Consider the following 15,659-nt stretch of genomic DNA (forward strand, 5'->3'; position numbering starts at 1 on the left):
TTGAGAGGACAAAGTCTTAACCACTGGACCACCACTGAAGTCCCTTTCTTCATTTTTCATGGTTTCTTTTTTTCATTTTGCTGGAGGAATTTCTTCATAAAGGATGCGTGAGAAATAAAATTTCAGAGCCAATGCTGTCTGAAAATATCTTTATTTCTCCTTCATGCTTGATTGTTTGGGTGAGAAATTCTAGGCTCCACAGGAGGACATGCTGTGAGTGAAGGGAGAAAAGGGAAGGCTAGCCGGCCCAGCCACCCCACAGCATGCTTGGTTTCTGTACCTGCCAACTTTGAGCTTGCAGCCTCTCTGGGGCTCCACTGGGGGCACTGGCTCCCACCTCCGATGCAGTTTTCTTCCTTAAGTTTTTAGGTTATGGATTTCCGTGTTATGCTTTATCCATCAGTGTAGTCTCATCTGATTTCCATCTCTCCGAGAAATTTGTCAAAGTATCTGCTTTAGATATGGCATGCGATGCATACTCTTATGATGGTTTTAGGTAACTTTTTGGAATATTCTTTGAGGCCTCTGAATTGGTTTCTACAACTTCAACATAAACTCTCTTTTACCAGCTAGGTTTTGTTTTGCTCAGTCACGTGTCGTGCTGCCAAGCTTTTCTTTTGATGTCTTACTGTATCTGTTTTTAAGTATTTTGAAGATGTGTTGCTCTTACTGAAGTGAATTTTCACTAACTTTTTTGTTTATTGTGCTACTTATGTATTAATCTCATCATTACACTAAGGAAATTAACTTGTCCTCCTTGAGCACTTTCGTATTGATCATTCCTTTTGAAAGTATCAAATCTTTTTCCCCATTGTAAATTTGTAAACTTTAACCATCACAGTTAATCAAATTTCACTTGTGTAAGTATAAGAATTCATCTTAGTGATTTCCCAGTTTAATTTCCATAGCTGTATCTTGTGTTATTTGTATATCTAGTCACTCCCTAGAGATACTTTGTAACCAGTCTTTACTTACCCTCTTCAAAACATACATATTGAGTAGACATGGATAGATGGTAATACCTAATAGGAAAATAAAAGTACAGAGAGGTCAGGTGATCTGCCACAATAAGTTGTAGCTGCGATAAGATCCTGAATTTGAGATGTTTGCTAATTCAGTCTCCAGATCAGTTACAGAAATGCTGATGTCTCATGATGATATAAACCATTGCACAGATGTCATGTCTGTTTTTATTTCATGGGTGACCCTGTATCGTTAATTGAAGCTGTTTCAACCAGACACCAGTGCAATGCTGGGAAAAAAAACAACACAGTGGTCTCAGAGTTTTATGATGGAATGGTAAGAAGATTTTATAATAAGAGTTTTTAAAACATTTTAAATTGTAGATTTTGAAGTTATTGGGCTTTTTTTCATTCTGTCCCATTAGATATTTTAAGACCCAACAGCAATGATGCAAAACTTATTAAGCATACCTCGTCAGCTTACCTTAGGAGCCTATAAGCATGAAACAAAATATAAGTGCCATGAGTTCATAATTAATCCTGAGAAATAATGTATTCTGTAATGGTGAAAGGATTGTGTGATTAGTGACTATTAAATTTTTTTCCTTGTTATATATAGGTAAAATTTTTAGGAGTTAAAAAACAAAATATATATTACTAAAGAACAGGTAAGAAGGATGTTTTAAGTAGCTTTCAAAGTAGGCCTGCTTTGAAAAAGGTAGAAGGCAGCCTGTCATACACTCTGAAATACTATTTGGCTTTAATTCACTAATTACATTTAAGAATAGCATTTTGGACTTCCCTGATTAAGAATCCGCCTGCCAATGCAGATGACACGGATTCGATCCCTGGTTCAGGAAGATTCCACATGCCGGGGGGCAACTAAGCCTGTGTGCCACAACTACTCATGCTGCTCTCCAGAGCCTTTGAGCCACAACTGCTGAGCCAGTGCACCGCAACTACTGAAGCCCACGTGCCTGGAGTCCGTGCTCCACAAGAGATGCCACCTCAATGAGAAGCTTATGCACTGCAACAAAGAGTAGACCCCACTCACCACAACTAGAGAAAAGTCCGTGAGCAGCAACGAAGACTCAATGCAGCCAAAAAAAAAAAAAAAATACCTTTTCATTAATCTTGCTTAACCTGTCACTCAATCATTTTCTGTTTACTAGTCTTTGCTAACAAAATCGGCATGAAGAACCTTGCAGAACGTGATTATACTTGAGTGCACTGTGAAATGGTTTCTGTCTCTCTGTCTCTCTTTTTAACCTCTCACTTTACATAGTTCTGTGTTAATGCTGGGGTGTTGAAGACCAGAATGCCATGTTGATAGTCAGCCATGGTGTCTTTTCCTTTAAACTGATGTGGCCTCAGAATCCCCTACACATCATTTCATGCAACTGTTGCCAATCATTAGCAGTTGTCATTCAAGATAAAACCCATTTACCAACCCTGTGTTAACACTTATGTCACCATTTATTCATGTGTTCCTTTGATCTTTCATTTATTCGCTTACAACATATATTGAGCACCAATAATATGCCAGGCATTGTTCTAGGTTCAGAGGATAGAGCAGTGTCTAAAGTAGACAAAAGCGAGGGCTGCCCTCACAGAGCTTACATTCTACTGGAAGGAAGACAAATATTAAATAAATAGAACAATAAAGTGTAAGGTAGTGATTGGATGGCATGGGGAAAACTAAAGCAGGGGAAGGAACACTTTTGGTGGGAGGAGATGGTTAGAATCTTAAATATCAGATCAGAGAATGCTTCCTGAAATGGTGGCATTTGATCAGGTCCCAAAAAGAGAGGGGAAATGCCCCATGCGGCTCCCTGCGGGAAGAATGTTACGTGTAGGGGCAGCAAGGGCAGGAGCCCTGAGGGAAGAGCACGCCTGGCATATCTGAGGAACAGCAAGAAGGCCGGTGTGACTGGAGCCCAGGGAGCAGGGGCGCAGGGAGTGTGAGCTGAGGCCAAAGAAGTTAACAGGGGACCCGCTCATATAGGGACTTGTGGGGAGGGAGATGTGAAGGCTTTTGTGGGTTTTGAGCAGAAGGGTGACATTATATGACTCACATTTTAAAACGATCAATCGCCGTGGTTGCTGTGTTGAAAACAGACTGTAAAGCAGAAAGGATAGAAGCACAATAGTTAGGAGGCTATTGCAGTAATCCCGTCACAATAGAATTGTGGGTCGTACCAGAGTGATAGCAGTGGAGCTGGTGGGAAGGGGTCAGGTTCTGTTTTGAAGATAGGTACAATAGGATTTGCTGATCGTTTGATAATAGGATGTAAGAGAAGGAGATGAACAAAGAGTGACTCTTAAGGTTTGGGGCCTGAGGAAACAAAATAATATTGTTGTTGCTTTTTCTAGAGATAGGAAGTCTGGGAGGGGCAGGTTTCAGGGGAAAGATGAGGAGTACAGTTTTGGACATGATGGTTGTGTGGTGCCTGTAAGTGGAGATGTTGAGAAAGGAATTGTACTCAAAATCTGGTATTCAAGGAGAGGTCTAGGCTGAAGATATAAATTTGGAAGGTAATATATAGATGGATTTACAAGTTGTGAGGCCAAATGGTATCATCACAAGAGTAAGTGAAGATACAAAAGAGGTTCAAGGATTGAGCTCTGGGCACTCCCAACATTTAGAGATTAAGGAGATGACCAGCAAAGGAATTAGGAAAGAACAGTGAGTGTGGAGGGAGAAAAACTAGGTGCACATAATATCCTAGAGCCAAGTGAAGAAAGTATAGCAAGACACAGTCATTAGCCAGTCCAGTAAGATGAGAGCCAAGAAGAGGCTAGAGCCAGGTGGAGGTCCTTGGTGACCTTAACAGGAGCAGTTGAAGGAAAATAGGACAGAAGATCAGTTGAAATGGATCAAGAGAGAATGAGACTTGAGAAATTCGAGACAGTACTGTGGACAACTCTGTCCTGGAGCGTAACTGTAAAGGGAAAGTACCCTTTAAACAGTAACAAAAGCAGGATTTGGGGTCAAGAGGGTCGTGTTTTCAGGGGCAAATAGACCAGTATAGCTGTAGGCTCTAAGAAGTGATCTAGAAAAAGAAAGGGGTTCGGGGGATGAGAATGTAGGGGAGAAAGAAGTTGCTGTTTGACCATTAATGGTTATAGTAGTGTTTTGTTTGCATTCATATTTTCATGAAACCCATGACTGAATACTGATGATAATTGCCACTTGGTAGTCATTTAAAATTTAAAATCACACTCATTAAAAAATTTTATGGTTCACTTTCTACGTCTGAAAAAATATTTACTTGGCCTACTTTATTATGAACATAAAACAGATGTGTACATGATCAGTTTGGAAAGGTAGTAAGTACTGCTAATATGCTATTTTACTTTGTTATTGGTGAGTTTTTCTCCATTATAGATCTTCTTTCTCCAATACTATGAAATGTGCCCAATTCATAGAGCAAACTTCTCTTTTAAACTTCAAGTGCCCACATTTCTGTGTTTTCAACAAAACTAATATCATTAATTCATATATGTGTAGCAGTAGAGACAAATGTGTTTTATAAAAAGGCTTTTCTACAAATTAATTTTGATGTGTTAAAGCTTATGTGTGGAGTTTTATAATCTTGGGAAGCTTTTATCAGTAAATTGCACGTTTTGTATTATCTTCAGGTTATTTTCTCAATAGTATCAAATCCGTAAGGAAGAAAAAGATAATTCTGTAAATGGTATTGGAACAATTGATAACTTTTGAGAAGAAAAGTTAATTTAGATCATTGCTTCATAGCACTTATCAAAACAAATTTCAGTTTAATTAATAATAGTTAACTGTTTTCTTTTTGAAGTCCTAACCTGCTTAAAAAATTAGAGAGACGACTATCCTGACTGGGGAAGACTTTTAAAATTTGAGATGTTGGAAGAAATCACATTAAAAGAAAGACAAACTTGATTTTGCAGAAAAAAATTTGTCGCATTTCAAAAGGACAAAAGAGAAAAATTAATTTGTAGAAAATATGGCAAATGATTAATATCTTTAAAGCCCTAAAATAAATAAAATAGAATAAAATTTTAAACTTCAGTTGGTAAATGGACAAAAGACATGGACAGATGAAAGAGGAGATGACTCGTTAATAAAAAGGGAAAATATTTGACCCTGCTAGTAATTTTTTAAATGCAAACCAGATAATAATGGGTTTTCATATTTATATCAAGTCAGCAGAAGGAACCTTTAGTAGTTGTACCTATTAAGGGTGTGGTGAACCCTGTGTTCTATGAATTATTTGTGTGAGTAGGCCTTTTAGGAAAGCAACTTGGGCATAGTAATCAAAGGTCTAAAAAAGATGGGGATAGTTTTACCAGTTTGAGAGCATTATACTCAGTATTTGGTAATAATATCAGATTTATTGAGTGCTAACTGTTTGTAGTCTTCTAAATCTGTACATGTATAAACTCATTTACATCTACAATAATTTTATTAGGTTTATTAGGTAATCCATTTAGAAAAGGAAACGGGGGACCTCCCTGGTGGCACAGTGGTTAAGAATCCACCTGCCAATGCAGGGGACATGGGTTCCATCCCTGGGCCGGGAAGATCCCACATGCCACGGAGCTACTAAGCCCGTGAGCCACAACTACAGGGCCTGCACTCTAGAGCCCACAAGCCACAACTATTGAGCCTGTGTGCCACAACTACTGAGGCCCGAGCACCTAAAGCACATGCTCTGCAACAAGACAAGCCACTGCAATGAGAGGCCTGCACACCACAGCGAAGAGTAGCCCCTGCTCGCCACAACTAGAGAAAGCCCACAAGCAGCAATAAAGACCCAATGCAGCCAATAAATAAATAAATAAATAAATAAATAAATAAATAAATTTATTTTTAAAAAAAAAAGGCAAAGTAAAGTGAGGCATAGGGAGAGTAAGAAACTTGCCCAAGTTAACACACGTCAGTGATAGAGCCAGGACTTGATGCTAAACTCAGAACTTAGGCTCTAAAAACAGTAATATTTTTAGATAGAGTAATAGGGTAGAGGTTGCTCATTACTAAAGCACTTTAGAAGCTTATAAAGATATTTATACTGGTAATTGTAGAAATTTACTCAAATACTAATGATCTAGCTTTTAATAGGAATTGCTTCTACAAGGAATAATTAAAATGATAGTGAATGCTTAATGAGAACTTACTTGTGGAAATATAAATTGATACAGCCACTGTGGAGAACAGTATGGAGGTTCCTTAAAAAACAAAAACTAGGGACTTCCCTGGTGGCGCAGTGGTTAAGAATCCACCTGCCAATGCAGGGGACACGGGTTCCATCCCGTGTAATCATTAACCTATATTAGCTTTGCAAAAGTATTAATTCTTCTTTGGATTGATTTATTCTGAATTGAGGCTTCATTTGGACATTTAAAACAGAAAATTTATATATATATTAATGTATACATACACACACATATAAAATGTATGTATAAGCATTTATATAGGAAGCAGAAAACTAAAATAGGCCAAAAGAAGTTTAGATGTTTTCCCCTAGGATCTCATTGCTAATTAATCCAGTTCTTCTTCCAACATACGTACGCTTTGCAGTCTTATGATTTGTCAAAAATAAAGTATAGTGACTAAATCAGACAACAAAAATTTGTATCTACAGTGAATGCTGTCCTCTGACAAATGAGTTAAATCAGGTCTTCCTGACTAGATTTAAACACCCCCCCCCCCCCCCCACCGCCACACACACACACACAATGGAATCTTAGCCATAAAAAAGGAGAAATCTTGCCATTTGGGACAACATGGATGGAACTTGAAGGCAGTATGCTAAATGAAATGAATCGGAGAAAGGCAAATACAGTATACTTTCACTTATATGTGAAATCTTAAAAAAAAAAAGTTCATAGAGAACAGATTGGTGGTTGCCAGAGGTGGGAGGTGAGGAGTAGGCAAAAAGGTACAAACTGCTAAATATAAAATAAATGTCATGGGGATGTAATTTACAGGATGGTGACTGTAGTTAATGATACTGTATTGCGTATTTGTAAGTTGCTAAGAGAGTAGTTCTTGAAATTTCTCATCACAAGGAAAGAATTTGTAACTATATATGGTGACAGAAGTTAACTTCAGACTTACTGTGATGATCATTTTGCAGTATATACAAGTATTGAATCATTATGTTGTACACCTGAAACTAGTGTGTTTTTTTAAAATGTTTATTTTTGGCTGTGTTGGGTCTTCGTTGCTGCGTATGGGCTTTCTCTAGTGTGTCGAGCAGGAACTACTGTTCAGTGTGGTGCATGGGCTTCTCATTGCAGTGGCTTCTCATTGCAGAGCACAGGCTCTAGGCACGCAGGCTTCAGTAGTTGTGGCACATGGGCTCAATAGTTGTGGCTTGCCGGCTCTACAGCACAGGCTCAGTAGTTGTGGTGCACGGGCTTAGGTGCTTCTGAGCATGTGGAATCTTCCCGGACAGGGATCGAACCCGTGTCCCCTGCATTGGCAGGTGGATTCTCAGCTACTGTGCCACCAGGGAAGCCCTGACACTAGTGTGTTATATGTCAATTATATCTCAATTTTTAAAAAGGGGGGCGCCAATAACCTATTAGAAAAATAAGCAAAGGAAAAACAGGCAATTCATAAAAAGAAAGGGAGGGATGTCTCCTAAATATGTTAAAAGACTGTCAGCCTCAGAAATAATAGAAATGTAAATTAAAAGCATTCTGAAATACCATTTTTCACCTTTCAGATTAACTAAGACCAACAGGTTGACGCAGTAGGGAAATAGAGGTACAACGCTAGTGAGATTATAAATTAATAGAACTTCTGAGTCACTTGGCATTCTTACAAAACTGCAAGCACAAATATCCTTCGACCTAACAATTACTATTTACAGGAATTTATCCCCCAAGTGTATCAAAATGATTCTGCACAGCATACACATTATAGCATTGTTTGTAATAGAGAAAATGGAAATATTCCAAATGCACATCAGAGGGGACAGAGTAATGAGTTGTGTATGTCCATTCAATGAGGTCCTCTGCAGCCTTTGAAAGACTGAGACAGCCCTGTGATGTGGAACGGGCTTTCAGATGTAGTGATGTTAAGTGAAAGAGCAGGGTGCAGGGCAGTGTGGATAGTGTGACACCACTTGTGTTGTGGGCGAGGAGAAGTCACACTTAGGTGTATGCTCGTCTCTGAACTGATTATTTCTGGAAAGATACCAAAGAAACCTAACAGTGATTATCTCTGGGAAGAGCACTGGTTGGCGGTGGGCAGGGGTGAAAGACTTTTTTGAAAATGTTTATTGGAGTATAGTTGACTTACCATATTGTGTTTCATGTGTACAACAAAGTGAATCAGTCATACACGTATTAAAAGGAAACATTTTTTTCCATTGTCTACACTCTTCAGCCTTTTAATTTTGTATCATGTATATGTACTACCTATTTTCAAAAATAATTTTAAAACTAAAGTAATGAAAAATTATGGGACTTCCAGGTGGTTCAGTGGTTAAGAATCCACCTGCCAATGCAGGGTACTTGGGTTTGAGCCCTGCTCCAGGAAGATCCCACATGCTGTGGAGCAGCTAAGCCCACATGCCACAACTATTGAGTCTGTGCTCTGCAACAAGAGAAGCCACCACAGTGAGGAGCCCGTGCACCACAATGAAGAGTACTCCCAGCCGCAGGCTCTCCGCAACTGGAGAAAGCCCGTGTGCAGCAATGAAAGTTCAACACAGCCAATAAATTAATTAATTAATTTAAAAAATAAAATAATGAAAATTACAAAGAAAAATATGGATTGTTTTGACAATGTAAAAGTTTACCTGTGTTACAAAATGTATCACAAAAAAAGTCACCAGCATTGAGAAAAATAAGGACACATTGAATGTTTTTAATGTGCTAGATGCTTTACATGGATTACTTAATCCTCATAAATCCACTGAGAAATGTAAAATTTTAACTGTGTCATCTAGAAAGAAGGGATTAAGGGAGACTTTGAGATAACAGCATTCAGCTAGTAAGGGGCCAAGGGTATATTTGAACTCGAGTCTTTCTGATTTCAATGGTTTTGGGTTTTTTTCTTCAGCAAACCACAGGCCTTCCAAGTTAGTGATCCTTTTACGTTAACAAAAGTGCACCTGCCTCAACAGTCATGAGCAGCAGTTACCTGAAATGTCCACAAGGTGGAAATGTTGGATGATAGTGGGCATTTTTCTCTGTAAAACATGATGCTACCCTACCCCAGTGGAAGAGTTAAGTAGATATAATCTATTTTGCAGTAATGATATTTTTCTTTAGTACTTTGTTATGTAGCCAGCTAGAATGTTTTAGTCAGTGTTCCTCTGTCATAATAGTAGTTAATATGGTTTTTTATATGCCAGATGGTATTCCTTTTACATCTTTTTAAACAAATAATATTATGAGGTGTTTGCTATTATAATCTTCATTTTAGCAATGAGGAATAGAGCATAGAGATAATAAGTAGCTTATTTAGAGCAGCACAGCTAGTAAATGATAGCGCTGGAATTCAAACCTACACAGTTATTGCTGTCTCTTTTTTGAAAAAAGATACAGGTTTGTTTTCCCAGTGTGATTTTGTTTATGTAAGTTTTACCTGGACATAAATTTAAGAATACTGCTTTTAGTAAACTGTTATTAGCTGGATGTCTCTTGGACTGTATACTCCCTAATTTCCAAATTAATATGTATATGGAGAAAACAAGGACATTATGTCTTAAAATCTGAACTGTGAATTAAAATATTAGTGGCCAGAATTTCACTCTTAGCAGTAGAAAACATCTCAGATCCTCTCTTGAGGATCTTTCTTACCCACCCTCCTGTGTTTAAAGTTACATATCTTAAGTTGTCCACGTTTCATTGTGGAAACATTGACCTAAGGAAATGCCACATTTATTACTCTATGACATAGCTTGGACATGAGAGAAAAATGAATTAAATCAGTAAAAGTGTATATTTTCTTTAGTTGCTGAACTTAAAGTGAAAACCAGAGAAAATTTAGAAGCTGGGGGGGAAAAGAAGCTTTGATAGTGCAGAGCTTAAAAAGGGATTAAAAGCAAGTTGTGAAACTATAATTGTTTAAAAAATGAAATCAGGAAACTCAAAAAAGATGATCAGACGAAAGAAATATAAATAGTTCTGAAGAGAGCTTGACAGTAAGCTAAACTGAAAATAAGGTGGACTTGCTGAACTTCAAGCAGGTGAACCACCCGCTGAACCGACATTGAAAGGTCCTTGCGATTCAGCCCAACGCACTTCCCTCTCAGGACATCATGGTGGCCTACTGGCGACAGGCTGGACTCAGCTACATCCGGTACTCCCAGATCTGTGCAAAAGCAGTGACAGATGCGCTGAAGATGGAATTAAAAGCAAATGCCGAGAAGACTTCTGGCAGCAGCATAAAAACTGTGCAAGTGAAAAAGGCATAATCTACCCCGATTACAGCTTGAAATCCTGCATGTTCAAGGTGAAGATGTGGGGGCACGTGTTATGGAAGATTGAAAACCATCTCCTTTCATGGAAAAAACAAAAAACAAAGAAGCAAACAAAACCTGTCTTGTTCATAGATTGACAATGCCAATAAAGTAAAGTACGGTTCAAAAAAAGAAAGCAAAAAAGGTGGACTTTAAAAGATGGATTACAAAGGCTGCTGCCATGTTTCTTAGAGAAACTGTACATGTAGTTGTCAGCCATAGATTTCTCAGCAGTGGGGTCAAAGTATTTGTACTTTACAAGCAATCTCTAATGTGAAATATATGTGCATAATAAGAATGAATGCTGAATAGGCATTTTATCAACCCATTTCGGGGTCATTCTATGATGTTAAGCACAATGTTAAATCCTTTTTATTGCATTGTATGTAGAGCTTATCCTTTTGACAGGCACCAAAGTTCATTATAAAGCATAATGGGCACAAATTTTGTACTTCCCTGATAGTTAGAATTCGTGGTAAAGTTAATGTGTATATTTAATTTCTTCAGTTCTTGCTGCACCCATCCCAGCTGTTTTGTATCAGATGCACCCAGTGCCCAGTAAGCACTCAATAAATGTAGTTTACAGATGCTGTTTCTGCCTCTGAATGTGTTTCTTTTTCTTGAAGCACAGGGGAACTCTCTCTCTCCTTACAATCAAAGTATCTCCATAGTAATGTGACCATGCATCTCTTATTTGCAGTCGTTGTAGCATACAGAAGCTCTCTGGCAGCCAAGAGCATATCTTAAGTATTGTTCTGCCTAACTAGCACAGTGTCATTAGTTTTCACAAAGAACAGGATTCAGTCCTTCACACACGTTCCAAAGACGCAGCTGGTGGAAATTAAAACTATGATAGCAGAAATGAAAAAGCTTAGAGAAAGATGAGACTGATGAAATTCTAGCTGCATCTGAACACCTGAGAGGAGATTTAAATAGAAGACCGATATCGGTGGGGACTAAGAGGTGCAAACTACTATGTATAAAATAAATAAGGTGGGAATTCCCTGGCAGTCCAGTGGTTAAAAATCCGAGCTTCCACTGCAGGGTGCAAGGGTTTGATCCCTGGTCAGGGAACCAAGATCCTGAAAGCAATGCAGTGTGGTCAAAATAAATACATAAGTTAATAAATAAATAAATAATCTACAAGGATAAATGAAATATAACCTTTAAAAATTGTGAATCACTACGTTGTACACCAGAAACTCCAATAATATTGTACGTCAACTATACCTCAATAAAGAAAAAAAGACCTAGAGTTTGAGAGTTGAACTAATGATAGACACAAAGAAATCTAAGCCAGTTTAGGAATCATGCAGTTATTAGCTGTAGGGAAGATAAAATCTTGCATTAGAAAAGAAAGTAATTGTATTTATGGCCATGTAAATACTGAGTATTGATCTAAAAAAGTATATATAATGGGACTTCCCTGGTGGAGCAGTGGTTAAGAATCCAAGCAGGGGACACGGATTCAATCCCTGGCCCAGGAATATCCCACATGCTGCAGAGCAACTAAGCCTGTGTGCCGCAACTACTGAGCCTGCGCTCTAGAGCACCAGAGCTGCAATTACTGAGCCCAGGTGCTGAAATTACTGAAGCCCACACCCCTAGAGTCCGTGGTCTACAACAAGAGAAGCCATTGCAATGAGAAGCCCACTCACTGCAATGAAGAGTAGCCCCCACTTGACGCAACTAGAGAAAGCCCGAGAGCAGCAACGAAGACCCAAAGCAGCCAATCAATCAATCAATCAATCAATCAATCAATAAAATTGTTTTTAAAAGTATATACAGTTACACTGGAAGGATGGGTTTTAGGGAAAAGTTCCATGTGTGATGGAGATGGGGGATGAGGGAACAGAACTTAATCCTTAACGTCCATAGTGGGAATCAATATCTTAAAATGGAAAAACCCAGAAGGAGCAATACAAGCCTAAAACTTACAAGCATGGTAGTAAATATAAAATTCTTTTTTTTTCCCGGGGGGGGGGCGGTGGCACTCTGCCAACAGCTTGTGGGACCTCAGTTCCCAGCCAAGGATTGAACCTGGGCCACAGCAGTGAAAGTGTCAAATCCTAACCACTAGGATACCTCGGAACGCCCTAAAATTCTTAACATTAAGCTAAAAGAGTAGAATATGGCTGCATGTGAAGGGGGAGAAATGGGGAGTGATGAGTGTGAGTCAAAAATTATCCGCACTCTGGCTGTACAATTTAATTAAGTTTTACAAAAGAGAGATACATCACTTTTCGACATAATCTCCTTGGTTTCCAATACACTTTGTCCATCTGTCATCAAGCTTTCATATTCCCTCATTAAAAAGTGTTCCGGGCTGAGCTGTAAGCCACGATAGCACTGCTGTCTTCACTTCTTCATCAGAAGTGAATCCTGGTCCTTGTAGGGCTGCTTTCACGGAACCAAACAAGTGAAAGTCCAATGGAGCAACATCAGGACTATAGGGAGGATGCTTTAACGCCTCAAAATGAAGTTTTTGCAGAGTGTCAACAGGGTGGGCAGAAGTGTGCAGATGTGCACACCCTCAGACCACAAAAAACGAATCACTGCACCATGCTCTTCTTTCATGCAAATCACAAGTGGGGCATCCATTTTTGCTCCCACCACAGTTACACATGAACAGATGTAACACGTTCACACCTGCACAGTAGTGACTGGGGAGACAATAGCCTTGAATGGAAAACGCTGATAAGACAGTGTGGCCAACAGAAGTTTTAATATAACCACATTGCAGATGACTTTTGACTAAACCGCATACATCTTTCATAGCAAACCTTGGAGAACTATCTGACTCTGTAAACATTGAGAATTTATAACTTTGTTAAAATTTAAAATGATTTAAAATATAATTTACATAATAGACATGAATTTAATGGAAGAACATTGTATCTATGAATGACTTAGTCACTCCTGATTATATCTTTTAGTAATTCCCTGTAGCAACTTCTAAGAAAATAAGTCTGCTAAATACAAGTTCAAGACATATGCTCAGGGCTTAGTTATAGTTAGTGCTACACGAAGAGCCCAGTTATCATCTGGAACATCACTCTGCATTTCAGATAATATCCTGAGGTGAAACTAAGCAACAGAGGAATTGAATTACTCTTAAAACTGATCAAACTTTGATATGGATTTTTACTTCATTCTCAGAATAAGGGTTGAAATTTGGTTTAGAAACTTGATTGTGTTCAAATAACACACATAAGTAAGGCATGATATTTATAGAAAACACTAAGCAAAATCTCCAACCAACATTGCTTTCCTTCATCGGCTAATGTTTCCTAATCTCTGATGGTTTCTTCAGTCAGCCACTGTTATGGGTCTGTCCTGGTGCTTCTTGGATATATTCTACTTATGCATCTGAGCTGTCACTCTTCAGGCCTCTCTCACCTACCTTGAGTCATTCTTCATACACCTCTGGAGATCCTGATATGAATAAACCCATCAGAATGGTTCCAGAATCTTTTTTGTGTGTGGGGGGGGGGGTGTGCCTGCTATGTTGGGTCTTCGTTGCTGCACGCACAGGGGCTTTCTCTACTTGCTGTGAGCAGGAGCTTCTCATTGCAGTGGCCTCTCATTGCACAGTATGGGCTCTAGGCTCGTGGGCTGCAGTGGTAGTGGTGCGTGGGCTCTAGAGCACAGATTAGCAGTTGAGGCCCCTGGGCTTAGTTGCTCATCAGCATGTGGGATCTTCCTGGACAAGGGATCGAACCCAGGTCCCCTGCATTGGCAGGCAGATTCTAAAGCACTGCACCATCAGCGAAGTCCCAAAATGTCCCCAGAAACTTGAAATCTGAGGCTGCACCTGTGTTGGGGCCCTCTGCTGTCCTCCCATGGCTGGTCACATAGATTTGAGACCTGACCCTTGGAAGCCCAGAAGCTGCTATACTGGAATCATGTGGGATCAGAGAGGAAGAAAAATCTCAGAATGCCCAGCGTGGGGGAATGTACTAAATAATCAGAGAGATTCATTCCATCAACTGATATTTATTGAGCATGTAACATGTTATAGGTGCTGTTCTAGGTATTTGAAATACGGATATAAACAAAAGTAAAAAATTTGTGCCCTTCCTCCTGTAAGGACAGTGGCCCAGGATGGTGTGTCAGAGATGTAACACAGTAAAGAAGCTGTCCAGATGTGGAAGAAGGAGTGGCCCAATGAGGGGTATCAAAGCCTGAGTGGAGGGCATCTATTCCATGGTGTGGCAATGTTAGGACATTGGTTACATACAGGCAAATTGATCACATATATGCATGTGCTAAGGACACATTTTAAGGATATGAAGGACAGTGGGTGCCATGTGTCTCACTGTCATACAAGGGAGTTACCAACATGAAAAAGGAAAAAACTAGAATTAACCTTGTGGTGTGGGATTGGAACTGGAGGTATTATATGCATTCAATTCAAGTAGATAAATATTGTGTAAATACATATATCCTCTAGTTCTGTCCATTGATGGGGCCTGGGAAGAATGACACTTTAGTGCCCAGAGCTTCTTTTTTAAATACCGTTATCCACTATGAACAATAAGGGCTCTTTGGAGAAATGGCTGATTCCAGGCTGAAGCAGGGAAAGAACAAGGTGAGCCTTAGAACATCTTATGCCAGAGAACAAAAAAGTGCGCAAGGAATGATGGGGACATGTCAGAATGACCCAGAAGGTAGCTTGCAGAGGCTCTAGTGGCCAAGTGAGGGACAATGTGAACATCAAAACAAATGATAGTAGTGGATTATGACTCATTATAATTTGAATAAAGTAGGAAGCCCGGGGTCCATGCTGATATAATAACAGCATACATTGATATTTTGAGGAGGAAGAAACCTCAAAGTACCTTACCCTCTCCCAAATCCTTCATAGAGGAGGTGGCTTGCAGACATCACCTTAATCAAATGATCAATGCGAACATCATCAGTAAAAGAAAAGTTCAAAACTGTATGCCAGGGACTTTCCTGGTAGCGCAGTGGTTAAGAATCCCCCTGCCAATGCAGGGGACACAGGTTTGCTCCCTGCGCCAGGAAGATCCCACATGCTGCAGAGCAACTAAGCCCGTGAGCCACAGCTACTGAGCCTGTGCTCTAGAGCCTGAGAGCCACAACTATTGAGTCCACCTGCCGCAACTACTGAAGCCCGGGTGCCTAGAGCCCTTGCTCTGCAACAAGAGGAGCCACCGCAATGAGAATCCTGTGCACAACAAAAAGTAGCTTCCGCTCGCCACAACTAGAGAAAGCC

The 15,659-nt window shown here is 39.5% G+C and overlaps 1 long non-coding RNA gene across 4 annotated transcripts in view; it reads left to right on the top strand.

The window, feature by feature from the left end:
- LOC130856771 (uncharacterized) overlaps positions 1-15,659 on the top strand; it is a 33,761-nt gene that overhangs the window by 13,223 nt on the left and 4,879 nt on the right. The window contains exon 5 of one of the 4 annotated variants that reach the window (XR_009054676.1): positions 1,176-1,299. The exons of 1 other annotated variant lie outside the window; for it this stretch is intronic. This is a non-coding gene — a long non-coding RNA (uncharacterized LOC130856771). Of the gene's footprint in view, positions 1-1,175; positions 10,202-15,659 lie in introns of those variants that run through there. 2 more of the 4 variants (XR_009054677.1, XR_009054675.1) reach the window with 2 other exon arrangements.

This window comes from Hippopotamus amphibius, chromosome 7 (assembly GCF_030028045.1).
Source record: "Hippopotamus amphibius kiboko isolate mHipAmp2 chromosome 7, mHipAmp2.hap2, whole genome shotgun sequence".
In the NCBI taxonomy this organism is placed as follows: domain Eukaryota; kingdom Metazoa; phylum Chordata; class Mammalia; order Artiodactyla; family Hippopotamidae; genus Hippopotamus; species Hippopotamus amphibius.